At 39.7% G+C, this 17,204-nt stretch overlaps 1 protein-coding gene across 1 annotated transcript in view; it reads right to left on the reverse strand.

Moving 5' to 3' along the window:
* Window positions 1-16,865, reverse strand: part of LOC101425455 (WAP four-disulfide core domain protein 10A) — a 50,153-nt gene extending 33,288 nt beyond the window's left edge. Inside the window, exons 1-2 of the transcript XR_009183317.1 lie at window positions 16,787-16,865; window positions 15,242-15,313 (exon numbers count right to left, since the gene is read on the reverse strand). The gene's annotated coding sequence lies outside the window, so the exon portion shown is untranslated. The remainder of the gene's footprint in view (window positions 1-15,241; window positions 15,314-16,786) is intronic.
* Between the last annotated feature and the right edge of the window lie 339 nt (window positions 16,866-17,204).

Genomic DNA, 17,204 nt, shown 5'->3' on the forward strand with positions numbered 1-17,204 from the left:
CGCTCCACACCATGGAGGCCGGTGCCCATCCTACACTGGAGGCACAAGCCACCTTGGGAGCTGTTCCATGGCTGGAATTGAAAGTTCCATTTCCCAAAAATGGGGGAGGAAGAGACAGTTGGGCACCAACTTCAGCTACTGATGAGTAAATTCAGTGGGCTCAAGTATAATATTGAGAACAGCTGAAGTTTGAGCCTGTCCAAGTGAGAAAGAGGCCGGGAGCCGCCATCTTAACTCTGCACCTGGCACGAGGGAAAGTGGGGCGGACTAAAAATCACAGTGCTTGTGGGGACCAGCTTCTTTCCATCCAGATCAGATTGCAGCTCTAGCCTGGGCCCCAATGACCCCTCCAGCAGGAAGGAAGCTGCAGGGATCTATGCCAGCCTCTCCAGGAAATTACCAGTCAAGCCACGGAGGCCAGTGATTATCCTACTCTGGTGGCATGAGCTGCCCTAGGAGCTATTCTGTGGCTGGAATTGGAAGCTCCATTACCCAAAAACAGGGGAGGAAGAGACAGTTGGCTGCCGAATTCAGCTACTGATTCGTAGACTCAGCTGGTTAAAATATAACCCTGGAAACAGCTGAGTTGTGAATCTGTTCAAGTTGGAAAGAGGCTGGTAGCTATCATTTTTACTCCACCCCCAGCCTAATGGAAAGCCCTGCTGACCAATAATCAGTGACAGTATGAACGGGTTTTTTTTCACCCAGATCAGCCTGCAGCCCCAGACTAGGCTTCAGCCCCGCATTTGGCAGGGAGGAGGCAGGCGGGCCCTGCACCAGCCTATTCAGGTGACTGCAGGTACATTTGGCTGGCACAGACTGAAAATCAGAAGTCTACTGGGGCAAGCAGTCGTCTTGGGCCTGCGCTGCATAGATTACTGCCCACACCTGCAGCTCCATCCCCGCTGAAGGCAGGAGAGAAAGGGGCATGAAGCTTCATCAGTCTCTCTGAGCAACTACAATCTAGGTCTGCATAACTTGGATTATTCCACACAGCTGTGACTCTGTCCCTATCCCTGGCAAAGGAGAAAGTTGGGAGAAGCTTCATTGGTCCCTGGAGCAATGAGGGCAGCTTGAGCCTCCACAGCTTACAGCACCAATCACATCTTTGGCTCCTACTGCACAACCAGCAAGTGAGAAAGGCCAGGAAGCCCTAAACTAAAGAGAAAAACTGCACCCAGAATAAATACTCTAGTAGGCCAGATGCCAAGACACCAACAGAAAATTACAGTCCACACCAAGAAACAGGAAGATATGGTGCAGTTAAAGGAAGAAGATAAGCCTCCAGATGACATAAAGGAGTTGAGACAACTGACCATAGAGGTTCAAACAAATCTCCTTAATAAATTCAATGAGATGGCTAAAAAGATTAAGGATATTAAAAATACACTGGATAAGCAAAAAGAAAAATTTGAAAGCATACATAGAAAATTAGCAGATCTTATAGGAATGAAAGGTACAATAAATGAAATTTTAAAAACATTGGAATCATATTATAGCAGATTTGAGGGGGCAGAAGAAAGGATTCGTGAGCTTAAAGAAATGGTCTCTAAAAGTGAACATCAAAATAACAGATGAAGACAAGAATGGAAAAAAATTGAACAAGGACTCAGGGAGCTAAATGACAGCAAAACTGTGCAAACATACATGTCATGGGTGTGCCAGAAGGAGAAGAAAAGGGAAAAGGGGCAGAAGGAATATTTGAAGAAATAATGGTAGAAAATTTCCCAACCCTATTAAAGGATATAGATATCCATGTCCAAGAAGCACAATGTACTCCCATCTGAAAAAATTCTAATAGACCAACTCCAAGACACATACTCATCAGAATGTCAAATGCCAAAGACAAAGAGAGAATTCTGAGAACAGCAAGAGAAAAGCCATGCATAACATATAAGGGATTCCCAATAATATTAAGTGCTAATTTCTCACCAGAAACCAGAGAGGCAAGAAGACAGTGCTGTGATATATTTAAGGTATTGCAAGAGAAAACCTTCTAGCCAAGAATTTTATATCCAGCAAGACTGTCTTTCAAAAATGAGGGCAAGATTAGAGTATTCACAGATAAACAGAAACTGAGAGAATGTCTAAGCAAGAGACCAGATTTTCAGGAAATACTAAGGGGTATGCTAGAACCTAAAAAGAAAAGACAGGAGAGAGAGGCCTGGAAGTAAGTCTAGAAATGAAGATTATATCAATAAAAGTAACTAAAATTGTCAAGAGTGGTGAAAATAAAGTATGACAGATAAAACTCAAATAGTCAGGAATAAACTTAACCAATGATATAAAGCACTTGTAATCAGAAAACTGCAACTCAATGTTAAAAGAAATCCAAAAAGGTCTAAATAACTGGATGAACATTCCATGCTCCTGGATTGAAGACTAAATATCATTAAGATGTCAGTTCTACTCAAATTGATATACAGGTTCAATGTAATCCCAAAAAAAAAATTCCACCATTAAAAAAAAATTTGAAAACACAATCATCAAATTTATTTGCAAGGGTAAGGGGTCCTGAATAGCCAGAAACATCATAAAAAGGAAAAGCAAACCTTCATCTCCAGACTTTAAATCAATTAGCTAGCTATAGAAGTAAAAACAGCATGGTACTGGCATAAAGACAGACACATGGACCAAAGGAACCAAACAGATGGTTCAGAAACAGAACCTCACATGTATGGTCAAGTGATTTTTGACTAGCCTGTCAAACCCACACAGTTCAGGCAGAACAGTCCATTCTACAAATGGTGCCAAGAAAATTGGATATCCATAGCCGAAAGAAGGGAAGAGGACCCCTATCTCACATCTTATCCAAAAATTAACTCAAAATGGATCAAAAACCTAAAAATAAAAGCAAGAACCATAAAACTTCTAGAAGAAATTGTAGGAAAATATCTTCAAGACCTGGTGGTAGGTGGTGGATTCTTAAAGGAAATAAGAGGAGGACTGAGATGGACTACTGATGTTTAATGTATGTAGAAGTTTTAATTGGCTTTACTGTAAAAATGTGGAAATGTATAGAGTGGATGGTAACACATAGTAACTAACAGCTATTTTATAAATGGGGATGTGGCTGAAAATGGTAGTCTAGGTATGTAAGTGCCAATTAACAGAATGCTAGAGGATAATCTAGGAACTGAATAGCACAGTAAACACAGAGGTGGATGAGAATTGTGGTTGATGGTACAGATGCAAGAGTGACTTGGTTAGCTAGAGCAAATGTACATCACTACTTCAGGGTGTTGGGAATGGAATGGGAAAAATACAGCTGGAGTGACCTATGGACTGTGGTTAGCAGTAATAATATAATGTTCTTGCATCTATGCCAAATATGTACTGCGTTGGTAATGAGGCATTATGGAAAATGTGAGCCAAATGTACACTATGGACATGGTAAAAATCAGATGATATTATCTTATCTGTAGCAAACGTTCTACCACAGTGTGGTGTGTTGATGGAAGGGTATTGTTTGGGAATTCTGCACATGTGCATGATTGTTTTATAAGTTTACAACTTTTGTCATAAAAATAAATATTTTAAAAATAATAGGGAAGCAGACTTGGCCCAATGGATAGGGCATCCGCCTACCACATGGGAGGTCCTTGGTTCAAAACTCAGGTCTCCTTGACCCGTGTGGAGCTGGCCCATGTGCAGTGCTGATGCGCACAAGGAAAGCCCTGCCACTCAGGGGTGTCCCCCACGTAGGGGAGCCCCACGCACAAGGAGTGCATCCCAAGAATGGCACCGCACACATGGAGAGCTGACACAACAAGATGACACAACAAAAAGAAACAGAGATTCCCGGTGCCACTGATAAGGATAGAAGCCGTCACAGAAGAACATGCAGAGAGCAGACAACTGGGGGGGGAGGGGATGGAAAGGGGAGAGAAATAAATAAAAAATAAATCTTTAAAAAAATAAAAAATAAAAATAAATAAAAATAATAATAGGGTGGGTTGGGGGAAAAAAACACCAAATGTAAGATAAGGGCTATGATTAGCAGTAAGATTTAGACAATATTCTTTCATAATTTGTAACAAACATCTCACAACAATGCAAGTATTGGTGGTAAAGGGTTGATGTAGGGGACCCCTGTATGATGTTATGCACGTATGCTTTGTAAGTTCACAACTTTTACTATACACTTAATTGTTTATGTATGTTCATATATAAATGATATAAAGATAGCAATAATAGGGTGGGTTGGGGGAAAAATACTTTCCTTAGTAGTAACATTTTGACAATGCTCTTTAATCATTTGTTTAAAAGGTTTAATAACAATGCAAGGTACTGGTGGCAGGGTGAGTTGTGAGAGTCCTTTATAATGCTATATATGTTTGTTGTGTAAGTTCACAACTATTATTATACACTTATTGTTTATGTATGTTTATGTATGAGGGATATACTTCAATAAATTAATTTTTTTAAAAAATAAATGCAATGAGGTTAAAATTGTATATGTTAAGTTGGTTTTGAATGATTACAAAAAAGAATACTGTGGAGGAAACTGGCACACACAATGCAATCAAGTGATCAATGTGAGTATCACTGGTAATGGGACATTTCAAAACCAGGAGATTCAGGAAGCAATGAGAAGAAATGATATTCATGCCAAAGGTATATCCTTATATATCCTTAATATAAGGAAAGAATATAATCTCATATTGAGGGAAATTCCACTATTACTTTTGTAGTCTCAAAACAAGGTCATGGAACTCAAGAAACACTGTGGAACATGCACAGTTTGAAAGACAATTAAGAGACATGGTAACTAAATAAAATGGGTGATTCTGTACAGCATCCTTCTACTAAAAGGACACAATTGGAACAATGAGTGAAACTTGAATGGTATGAGGATTACTGGATAGTAATATATCAATTTCATCTCCTGATATTGATGCTTGTCTTGTGGCTAAACTGGAGAATATCCTTATATGCTCCAATTTAGTATATTTAAGTATTTTGTGATGAATCATCAGTTTACCCTTGAATATTTGGAAAAAATAATTTTACTTCACTGTAACTACAAAAAAAAATGAAAAAAGATAGAAAGTATATACTAAATAAGAACTGAGAAATATAACAAACTTGCTTAGATACTAATTACAATAAACAATATTTTTAAGATATTTGGGGTAATTTAAACACTGCATATTTAATGAAACTAAAAAATAATGTGGAAATTGTTTGGCATGATGTGATCTTTTTATTTTGTCTCAAAACAAAGATTCCTCAAAAATTTTAATAACATGTTGAATTATTTGTGAATAAAATTATATAATATCTGCAGTTTCCTTCAAAATGAAATAGTGGTACAGTTGGGACAGAATAGCCTTTTCGACACGTTGTGCTGGTTGAACTGGATATCCATATGTAAAAGAATAAAGTGGGGAGTTCCAAGGAAATGGCGCCAAGCTGGATGGGCAGAGTCTGACCCTCTCACAACAAAGGAGCAGACAGAGGGCAGAGACCTCTCTGAAGGAGCTGCTTTGGATATATATAGATCAGGAAGGTGCTCTGAGTCATCTAGGAGGGCACTGGAAAGATAAAGAAGCCAAAGGAAAACCAGAACATAGACAACAGCAAGGGAATAGAATAAGAGAAACAAAGTGTCAAAGGGAAACTTTATCACAAACACAAAAACAACAACAAAATAAAACCCTAGAGTAGAGAGAGAAGCTAATCACCTGAATAAACCCATAAAAATAAACAGATGTCTAGACACCAACAAAAAATTACAAGTCATACTAAGAAACAGGAAGACATGGCTCAGTCAAACGAACAAACTAAAAAACAAGAGGAGCTGCAGAGCATGCAACAACTAATCAGAGATGTCTAAACAAATACCATCAATCAACATAATGAAGTGAAGGAAGAGATTAAGGATATTAAGAAGAAACTGGGAGAACATACTGAAGAAATTGTAAATATATATAAAAAGATAACAGATATGATGGTGATCAATGGCACAAAACAATAAATCAAAAATACACTGGAAGCACAAAACAGATTTGAACAGGCAGAGGAAAGATTCAGTGATGTGGAAGACAGTACACTGTAATCAGACAGAGAGTAGAACAGATAGATAAGATGATAGAAAAAATGCTCCCAGCAGGGAATTAGGGACTTAAATGACAACACAAAATGCACAAACATACATGTTACAGGTATCCCAGAAGGAGAAGAGAAGGGAAAGGGGATAGAAGGTGTGTTGGAGGAAATAATGGCAAAAATTTCCCAACACTATTGAGGGACATGGACACACATGACCAGGAAGCATAGCATATAAGTGCTGATTTCTCATCTGAAACCACAGGAGCAAGAAGGCTCCTAAAAGAAAAAAACTTCAAGCCAAGAATTCTCTTTCCAGCAAAGCTGTCATTCCAAAATGAGGGAAAGTTCAAAATATTCTTAGATAAACAGAAATTAAGAGAGTTTATCAATAAGAAACCTGCCCTTCAAGAAAACTAAAGGGAGTTCTGCATGTTGAAAGGAAAAAAACAGGACAGAGAGAGAGTTGGAGGACAGTGTAAGAACAACTAAAAAAATAAAAAGATAAATAAAAATAACATATGACATACACAAACCTAAAGAAAATATGGCTAATATAAGTAATTCTTTGACAGTAATAACACTGAATGTTAATGGATTATACTTTCCAATTAAGAGACACAGGTTGGCAGAATGGATAAGGAAATATAACCCATCTATATACTATCTATAGGAAATACACCTTAGACCCAGGGCTGCAAGGAGGCTGAAAGTAAAAGGTTGGAAAATTGTTTTACATGCAAACAATAACCAAAAAGGGGCAGAAGTAGTTATACTAATATCGGACAAAATAGACTTTAAATGCAAAACTATTGTGAGAGACAAAGAATGCCACTATATATTAACAAAAGGGATAAGCTACCAAGAAGAAAACATAATCGTAAACATCTATGCACCTAACCAGGGCACCTCAAAATACATGAGGCAAACACTGGAAAAACTAAGTGGAGAAATAGTTGCCTCTACAATTACAGTGGGGATCTTTAATACACCGTTATCACCATTTAACAGACTCAAGATAGAATCAATAAAGAAACAAAGACTTTGAATAATACATTAGAGGATCTGGACCTAATAGACATATACACAACACTACACCCAAATACAGTGGGATATACATTCGTCTTGAATGTACATGGATCACTCTCCATGTACATTCTAGGCCACAGAACAACTCTCAATTATTTCAGAAAAACTGAAATTATACAAAGTAATTTCTCTGACCACAGTGGAATGAAGCTGGAAATCAATAAAGGGCAGAGAACCAGATTATCCTCAAAGATATTAAAGTTAAACAACACATTCTTAGAAAAACAGTGGGTCAAGGAGGAAATCACATAAGAAATCAGTAACTACCTTGAAATGAATGAAAATGACAACACAATGTATCAAAACTTATGGGATGCAGCAAAAGCTGTACTGAGAGGGAAATTCATAACCATAAATGCCTATATTTAAAAAGAAGAAAGTGCTAAAAGCAAAGACCTAACTGCATGCCTTGAGGAATTAGAAAAAGAACAACAAACTAACCCCAAAACAGGTAGAAAGAAGGAAAGAACAAAGATTAGAGCAGAGCCAAATGAAATTGAAAATAAGAAGGCACTAGAAAATAAATAAATAAAACCAAAAGCTGGTTGTTTGAGAATATTAATAAAATTGACAAACCCTTAGCTAGACTAACAAAGAAAAAAAGAGAGAAGATGTAAATAAATAAGAAATGAGGAAGGGGCTATCTCCATTGACCCCACAGAAATAGAGTATCATAAGAGGATACTTTGAAAATTTGTATGCCAACAAGATGGATAATTTAGAAGAAATGGACAAATTCCTAGAAACTCACAAGCAGCTGACATTGACAAAAGAAGAAACTGATTAACTCAACAGACCAATCACAAGTAATGAAATAGAATAAGTCATCAAGAACCTCCCAACTAAGAAGAGCCCAGGACCAGACATCATCACAGGTGAATTCTACCAAACATTCCAGAAAGAACTAACACCAATCCTACTTAAACTCCTCCAAAAAATAGAAGTGGAGGGAACATTGCCTAACTCATTCTATAATGCCAACATCACCCTAATAAAGGCCAAATAAAGATGCCACAAGCAAGAAAAACTATAGACTAATCTCTCTAATCAACCTAGAGGCTAAAATCTTCAAAAAAAAATACTTGATAATCATGTTTAGCAACACATCAAATGAATTATACACCATCACCCAGTGGGTTTCATCCCTGATATCCAAGGATGGTTCAACATAAGAAAATCAATCAATGTAATACACCTCATAAACAGATTGAAAGAGAAGAAATCACATGATCATCTCTGTAGGTGCATAAAAAGCATTTGGCAAAATACAACACCCTTTCCTGAGAAAAACACTTCAAAATATAGGAATAAAAGGAAACTTCCTCAACATGATAGGGGATATATGAACAACCCACTGCTAACATCATATTCAATGGTGAAATCCTAAATGTTTTCCCTCAAAGATCTGGAACAACAAAAAGATGCCCACTTTCACTGGTCTTATTTAACATTGTGTTCAAAGTATTTGCTCGAGCACTTAGGCAAGAAAAATATATAAAAGGCATGCAAATTGGAAAGGAAGAAGTAAAAATTTCACTCTTTGCACATGGCATGATCCTATACATAGAAAATCCTAAAAATATCTACAACAAAGCTTCTAGATCTTATAAATGAGTTGAGTAAAGTGACAGGTTATAAGATCAATGTGCAAAAATCAGTAGCATTTCTGTACATCAAAAATGAGCAAACTGAGGAGGAAATCAAGAAAAAAAATTCCATTTACAATAGCAACTAAAAGAATCAAATACCTAGGAATAAATTGAACTAGAGATATAAATGACTTGTATGCAGAAAACTACACAACATTGTTAAAGGAAATCAAAGAAGACCTAAATAAATGGAAGAATATTCCCTATTCATGGATAGGAAAACTAAACATCGCTAAGATGTTTTCTTACCCAAACTGATTTACAGATTTAACACAATCCTGGTAAAAACTACCACAGCATTTTTCACTGAATTGGAAAAGCTAACTATGAAATTTGTTTGGAAGGGCAAGTGGCCCCAAATAGCCAAAGATATATTGAAAAAGAAAAATGAAATTGGAGGAATCATGCCACCTGACTTCAAAATACACTACAAAACTACTGTGGTCAAAACTACATGGTATTCGGAAACAGATGTGGCTGAACCAACTGGGCTCCTGTCTACCATATAGGAGGTCCCAGGGTTCGATGCCCAGGGCCTCCTCATCAGGGCAAGCTGGCACACACAGTGAGCTGGCCCATGCAGAGCGCTGGCCCAAGTGGGAATGTCACCCCACCAGGAGTGCCTCCCTGCGTGGGAATGGCACCCAGTGTGGGAAAGTTGCCCCACACAGAAGTCCCAGCCAACATGGAGAGCCAGTGCAGCAAGATGACACAACAAGAGACATAGAGGAGAGAAAATAAGAAGACATAGTGGGAAACGGACTTTGGCCCAGTGGTTAGGGCGTCCGTCTACCATATGGGAGGTCCGCGGTTCAAACCCCGGACCTCCTTGACCCGTGTGGAGCTGGCCATGCGCAGTGCTGATGCGCGCAAGGAGTGCCGTGCCACGCAAGGGTGTCCCCCGCGTGGGGGAGCCCCACGCGCAAGGAGTGCGCCCGTGAGGAAAGCCGCCCAGCGTGAAAAGAAAGAGCAGCCTGCCCAGGAATGGCGCCGCCCACACTTCCCGTGCCGCTGACGACAACAGAAGCGGATCAAAGAAACAAGACGCAGCAAACAGACACCAAGAACAGACAACCAGGGGAGGGGGGGAAATTAAATAAATAAATAAATCTTAAAAAAAAAAAAAAAAAAGACATAGTAAAACAGGGAGTTGAGGTGGTGCAAGAGAGTGATTGCCTCTCTCCCACTCAGGAAGGTCCCAGGATCGGTTCCTAGAGCCACATAGTGAGAATACAAGCAGACACAGAATAACACACACCGAATGGACACAGAGAGCAAACAATGGGGGGAATGGCGGGAGGGGAGAAATAAATAAAATAAATCTAAAAAAAAAAAACTACATGGGATTGGCACAAGGATAGACATACTGACCAATAGAACCAAATTGAGAGTTCTGATATAGGTTCCCCACATATACAGTCAACTGATATTCGACGAAGCCACCACACTCACTCAACTGGCCAAGAATGGCCTTTTCAACAAACGGTGCTTGGAGAACTGGATAGCCATATCCAAAAAAATGACACCTTATACAAAAATTAACTCAAGATGGATCAAAGATATAAATATAAGAGCCAAGACCATAAAGATCTCGAAAGATAATGTAGGGAAGCATCTACATGATCTTGTATTAGGAAATGGTTTCACAAACTTTACACCCAAAGCACAATCAACAAAAGAAAAAATAGATAAATGGAACCTCCCCCAAATTAAAAACATTTGCACTTCAAAGGAGTTTGTCAAGAAAGTGAAAAGGCAGCCTCCTCAAAGGGAGAAAATATTTGGTAACCAAATATCTGATAGAAGCCTAATATACAGCATGTATAAAGAAATTCTACACCTCAAAAATAAAGACAATCCATTTTAAAAATGGGCAAGTGATTTGAATAGACAATTCTCCAAAGAAGAAATACAAATGGCTAAAAAGTACATGAAAAGATGCTCAACATCATAGCTATATGCAAATCAAAACCACAATGAGATATCATCTTACACCCATTAGATTGGCAGCTATTTAAAAAAACAGAGGGCTACAAGTGTTGGAGAAGTTATGGAGGAGTGGGAACACTTATCACTACTGGTGGGAATGTAGAATGGTACAGCCATTGTGGACGACAGTTTGGCAGTTCTTCAGGAAGCTAACTATAGAGCTGCCATATGATCCAGCAATCCCACTGCTGGGTATATACCCAGAAGAATTGAAAGCAGGGACACAAACAGATATATGCACACCAATGTTCATAGTAGCATTATTCACTATTGCCAAGAGTTGGAAACAACCCAAATGTCCATCAACAGATGAATGGATAAACAAATTGTGATATATACATCCTATGGAATAATATTCAGCTGTAAGAAGGAACGTAATATTAACACACAAGATAACATGGATGAATCTTGAAGACCTTACATTGAATGAAGCAAGCCAAGCCAGGCACTGAAGGACAAATATTATATGATCTCACTGATATGAATTAAGCAAATTGATCAGACTCACAGAGCTAGACTCTGGAAGATAGGTTTACAGGAGACAGTAAAGGAGAAGGCTGTAAGTCAATGCCCATAGGGGCAAAATCTATGATAAGGTGGAAAGGTGTAGTTGTACAGTGGATGGGTATAACAGTAGTACAGTGATCCTATTGGGCTGGGTAGTGCTGGTCTGTGAGGGTGGGTTGGACTGTTCATGGAACTGGGGGGAGGATTGAGGGAGGGAGCAGGTGAACTATGGGGATTTGTGGGTATGTGGTTGAAACTACAACATTGGGAATGTTCTTCCAGCAAGTATGGCAGGAGAGGGTTACTGGTTTATGTTGGACAGGGCGCACCTGGGGCAGACTTCTAGGGAGTGTGTAATGTTCATCTTGTCATAGTGTGTTGTATCAGTGGGTGGAGACTCACACAATGAGCAAGAAGGTATTGGACTCCCATCCTAGGGAGTCCTGCTATGATTTCACATAGAGGGGCAGGAGTCTTGAGAGCATAGGCCATGCCTAATAGAGGAGGACAGGCCATTATGTCAAGCCCTCAATGTTGATGCAAGTAACTATGAATCTTACCCTTCAATGAGTTCATCTTAGTGGTTACCGTGGTTCTGAGGGGAGAAGGAGAGAAGAATAGAATAAATGGAACATGGGACATTTTGGGGGTGATAGAATTGTTCTACATGATCTTGCAATGATGGATGCAAACCATATCAAACTTCATCAAAGCTAGGTCCTGAGCCTCAACAGACTCCAGCACCTACAATCTGATCTATTGGACTTACCACACTCAGCTAAGATGGAGTTGAAGAAGGACAACCACCACACCATGGAGCCTAGAGTGATTACAACTGAAAATGGGAGGATTGCATCCAGCATCCATGTGGAATCTGAGCCTCCTCTTGACATAGAGGTGCAATGGACACAACCAATCCAATGTCCACATAGAAGAGGTGGCATTGGATTGGGAAAAGTGGACATGGTGGACGATGGGTATGGGGAAAGGCAGGAAGAGATGAGAGGTGGAGGCGTCTTTGGGACATGGAGCTGCCCTGGATGGTGCTTCAGAGGTAATCACCGGACATTGTAAATCCTCACAGGGCCCACTGGATGGAATGGAGGAGAGTATGGGCCATGATGTGAACCATTGTCTATGAGGTGCAGAGGTGCCCAAAGATGTACTTACCAAATCCAATGGATGTGTCATGATGATGGGAACGAGTGTTGTTGGGGGGGGAGAGGGGGGGTGGGGGGGTGGGGTTGAATGGGACCTCACATATATATTTTTAATGTAATATTATTACAAAGTCAATTAAAAAAAAAAAAAACTTCATCAAAATCTCTAAAAGTGTATGATCCAAAATGTCAACCATAATGTGAATCATTGACTATAGTTAGTAACAATGCTTCAATATTTATACATCAAATGACAAATGTACCATCGACATGTAAAATGTTATAGAGGAAAGGGGGGAAAGGGAAGGATATTGGGTAAATGGGAATCACCTATATTTTCTGTGTGACTTTTCTGTAACCTAAAGCTTCTTTGAAGACAAAATGAAAAAAATAAGGCACTGGGGGAATAAACAGAAGAAAATGTCACTGTACATATAAGCAACAGATCTTACAATGGTAAAAGACATAATATAAAAAATTTTTTATTTTTTATTTCAAACTTTTTTAAAATTTTTGTTTTTTATTCAATATTTCTTAAACTATCATTATTATATCAGTTTCCTATTAATTGTATTTGGTTATTTTGTTGGCTTCAATTTTGTAGAAGCTTTGGATCACAGAAGGGTTACAACTGTAGCAGAAAAGGATCATTGGTGCAGGGTGTCAGTGATGGGGGATGCATGGGAGGATGTTCACCTGGGGTATATCTATAAAGCATATGAATGTGTTAAGTGTCCATGAGGCATTGTCACAATGGGTGGAGACGCACACAAAAAACAAAAGAATATTGAATTTCCATCCTGGGGAGCTCTGTCACAGTCTCTAATGGGACAGCAATAATTCCTGAGTAGAGGGGCAGTGACTAGTAAAGGAAGATAGACCATTGACGGGCCCTTAATAGTGATGACTGTACTTAATGAACCTTTTCTTTTGAAATTGAAACTTAACCTAGTATTATAGGATGCCTAAGAGTTACCTCCTAAGAGCCTCCTTGTTACTCAAGGGTGGCCTCTCTCTAAGCCAAACTCGGCATATAAATGCATTACCTTCCCCCCAGTGTGGGACATGACTACCAGGGATGAACCTCCCTGGCACCAGGGATTACTACCAAGCACCAACTAGCAATGCAACTGGAAATAGACCTTGACCAAAAGGGGAAAGGGTAAACACAAAAGAGTTTATATGGCTAAGAGACTTCAAAGTGAGTCAGGAGGTCATCCCAGAGGTTACACTTAAGCATGTCTAAGCAGGAATTCATTAACTGCCACAGTAAATATTGCCTCAAATAGTGGGGCTCCTGAGGGCTCTGGAGACATCCAGACACTTTAGGCAGGACAGATAGCTCAGGAGTTTGACACCCTGCCTGTGGACCCTCCATTGGAATTTATACTCCCCAATGTGACAGAGTTGGACTTATTTGTGGTTTCCCTAAATATGGTTCTTCTGCCCCTTCTATTTGAATTTATAGATAGTGCTAGAGTTGATAGGTATACATCCAAGAGACTTAAATCTTTGGGCTGCCCATGTGACAGTTAGGCCTTGAAAGTCCACAGATTTGCAACACGTACTCTCCAGTTCATTGGACTCACCCAAGACAACTAACAAGAAGATGATGATTGACAACAACCATCTCAAGGAACAGAGAGAGTCTGCCATTGCAAACAAGGTAATCCATCTGCCCCATAGGATCTAAGCCCCCTCTCAATTAGAGGTGGAGTGGGTATCACCATCCCAGAATCCTCAGGATTAGGGAATGAATGGTGGACTAGAGTAGACTTACTATTATTCTACTATAGACTTATTGTTAGTCCATCAATGGAAGAACTTTTATCATTGATGTGGAGGCAGTGGCCACTGGAAGTGAGGTTCTGAGGAGAGGGAGAGGGAAAAATAAGTGTAATTTGGGGGCATTTTGAGGACGTGGGAATTGTCCTGAATGACATTGCAATGATAGATACAGGCCATTAAATATCTTGTCATAACTTACAAAAATGTGTGGAAAAGAGTGTAAACTACAATGTAAACTATAATCCATGCTAAGTGGCAATGCTCCAAAATGTGTTCATCAGTTGTAACAAATGTACCACACTAATGAAGGATGTTGTTAATGTGGGAAAATGTGGGAGAGCTAGGAAGCGGGGCACGTGGGAATCCCCTATATTTTTAATGTAACATTTATGTAATCTAAGTTTCTTTCTTAAAAAAGTTTTAAACATGTTTAAAAAAATAAACTAAGAAAAATAAGAATAAAGTGGTCTCCTATCTCACACCATAAACAATAAACAATAATTATCTCAAACTGGATCAAAGATCATAATATAAGAATCAGTACTATAAAATTCCTAGAATAAAACATAGAGAAGCATTTTCAAGACTTTGTGTTAGGCAATGGTTTCCTAGACTTTACACCCAAAGCACAAGTAACAAAAGAAAAAATAGATAGATAGGACCTTATCAAAATTAAAAACTTTTCTGTATCAAAGGACTTCAGCATGAAAGTTAAAAAGACAGCATACTCAATGGGAGAAAATATTTGGAAACCACATATCCAATAACAGTTTAATATCCAGACTATATAAAGAAATCCTACAACTCAACAATAAAAAGGCAACCCATTTTGAAAACAGGCAAAAGACTTGAATAGATATTTCTCCGAAGAGGACATACAAATACCCAAAAAGCAAAAGAAAAGATGTTCAACGGCATTAGCTATTATGGAAAGGCAAATCAAAATCACAATGAGATACTATTTCACACCCACAGGAACGGCTACTATTTAAAGAAATGGAAACTTACAAGTGTTGGAGAGTATGTGAAGGTATAGGAAGACTCCTTCATTGTTGGTGGAAATTTAAAATGGTGCAGCTCCTGTGGAAGACAGTTTGGTGGTTCCTCAGAAAGTTAGGAATAGAATTACCATATGACCTGGCAATACATCAAGGTATTCACCCAAAAGATTTGAAAGCAGGAAATCAAACAGATATTTGCACTCCAATGTTTTTTTTTTTTTAATATTTTAAACTGACTCATGACCATTTTTCTTTTTTTTTTTTTTTAAAGATTTATTTATTTATTTCGCTCCCCTTTCCCCCTCCCCCCACCCTGGTTATCTGTTCTCTGTGTCTATTTTGCTGCGTCTTCTTTGTCCGCTTCTGTTGTCGTCAGCGGCACGGGAATCTGTGTTTCTTTTTCTGCGTCATCTTGTGTCAGTTCTCCATGTGTGCGGTGCCATTCTTGGGCAGGCTGCACTTTCTTTCCCGCTGGGCGGCAATCCTTAAGGGGCACACTCCTTGAGTGTGGGGCTCCCCTACGAGGGGGACACCCCTGCATGGCAGGGCACTCCTTGCGCGTATCAGCATTGCGCATGGGCCAGCTCCACACGGGTCAAGGAGGCCCCGGGTTTGAACCGCGGACCTCCCATGTAGTAGACGGACGCCCTAACCACTGGGCCAAGTCCGCCGCTCTCGAGCTTTTCTGATGAACAATGACATGGACCATGAAGAATCTCATGTTACAGGTCCATTTATTCAACAAATTATTCTTGAGCAATTATATGTGTCATAATGAAAGTTCCATTTGCACTGACCTTTTCTAAGACATGTTCTTACCAATTCTCTAATCACTTTTTCCATCACCTTGCAACACAGAGTAAACAAGGATGGAAATATCCTTAAGTTTTGCCCACTAGGAAATTTTCCATTCTCCACTGTTGTTCAGGGCAATGGAGCAATAAATACCGAAGCAGCTCATTTCCAATTCGCCCACAAAGAGAGGCGGCGGACTTGGACCAGTGGTTAGGGCATCTATCTACCACATAGGAGGTCCGCGGTTCAAACCCCAGGCCTCCTTGACCCGTGTGGAGCTGGCCCATGCACAGTGCTGATGCGTGCAAGGAGTGCCCTGCCGCGCAGGGGTGTCCCCCACGTAGGGGAGCTCCACACGCAAGGAGTGTGCCCCGTAAGGAGAGCTGCCCAGGAATGGCACCTCACACACGAAGAGCTGACACAAGATGACGCAATGAAAAGAAAAAAGAAAACACAGATTCTCGTTTGGCTGGCGACAACAGAAGCAGACGAAGAAGACCCAGCAAATAGACACAGAGAACAGACAACCGGGGTGAGGGGAGAGAAATAAATAATTTTTTTTTTTATAAAAAAAGAGACTTGTGCAAATCAGGCAACAATTTTTTCAACTTTAGTCACCTGCCTTTAGGCATTCTCAGTGAAGCCTTACTTGTGTGTTTCAAATTCTGTGACAACACAAGAAGAGTATTTTTCATGGGCTGGGAGTGTGTTCTACCTGCTCACCAAAGCTGCTTGTCCCCTTGGGGCCATTTCACACCTGTTCTGAAGTAGACTCCTTCTTCATTTTGATGGACTGCTAATAGGTTCACTGGGTACTCCATGTTTCTCTCAAACATCTTTCCTTAAGAAACAAAGCAGAGAGTTAATGCCCCTCATCATTTTCCACCTGACAGCTTGGACCCCATGCACTGCACTGGAATGGAACATCTCATCTTCTCTCCCTGGGGACAGGTAGTTCAGAACATTCACTCCCACGCTTGCATGTGACCATACAGGAGCTTTGGGAACCCGATACTTACATAATAGTATCATCAAGTAGCCCTTCTTCTGAACACACAAGGGCAGAACAAAAGGGATCCAGCACTCTGGGACATATTTGTTCCTCTCTCATAACTCAAGCCCTCTCACATTCACCCCTGTCTCCACCCAGCTTTGCCCTAATTGGGACAATGTTG

Source organism: Dasypus novemcinctus, chromosome 24 (genome assembly GCF_030445035.2).
Source record: "Dasypus novemcinctus isolate mDasNov1 chromosome 24, mDasNov1.1.hap2, whole genome shotgun sequence".
NCBI classification, from domain to species: domain Eukaryota; kingdom Metazoa; phylum Chordata; class Mammalia; order Cingulata; family Dasypodidae; genus Dasypus; species Dasypus novemcinctus.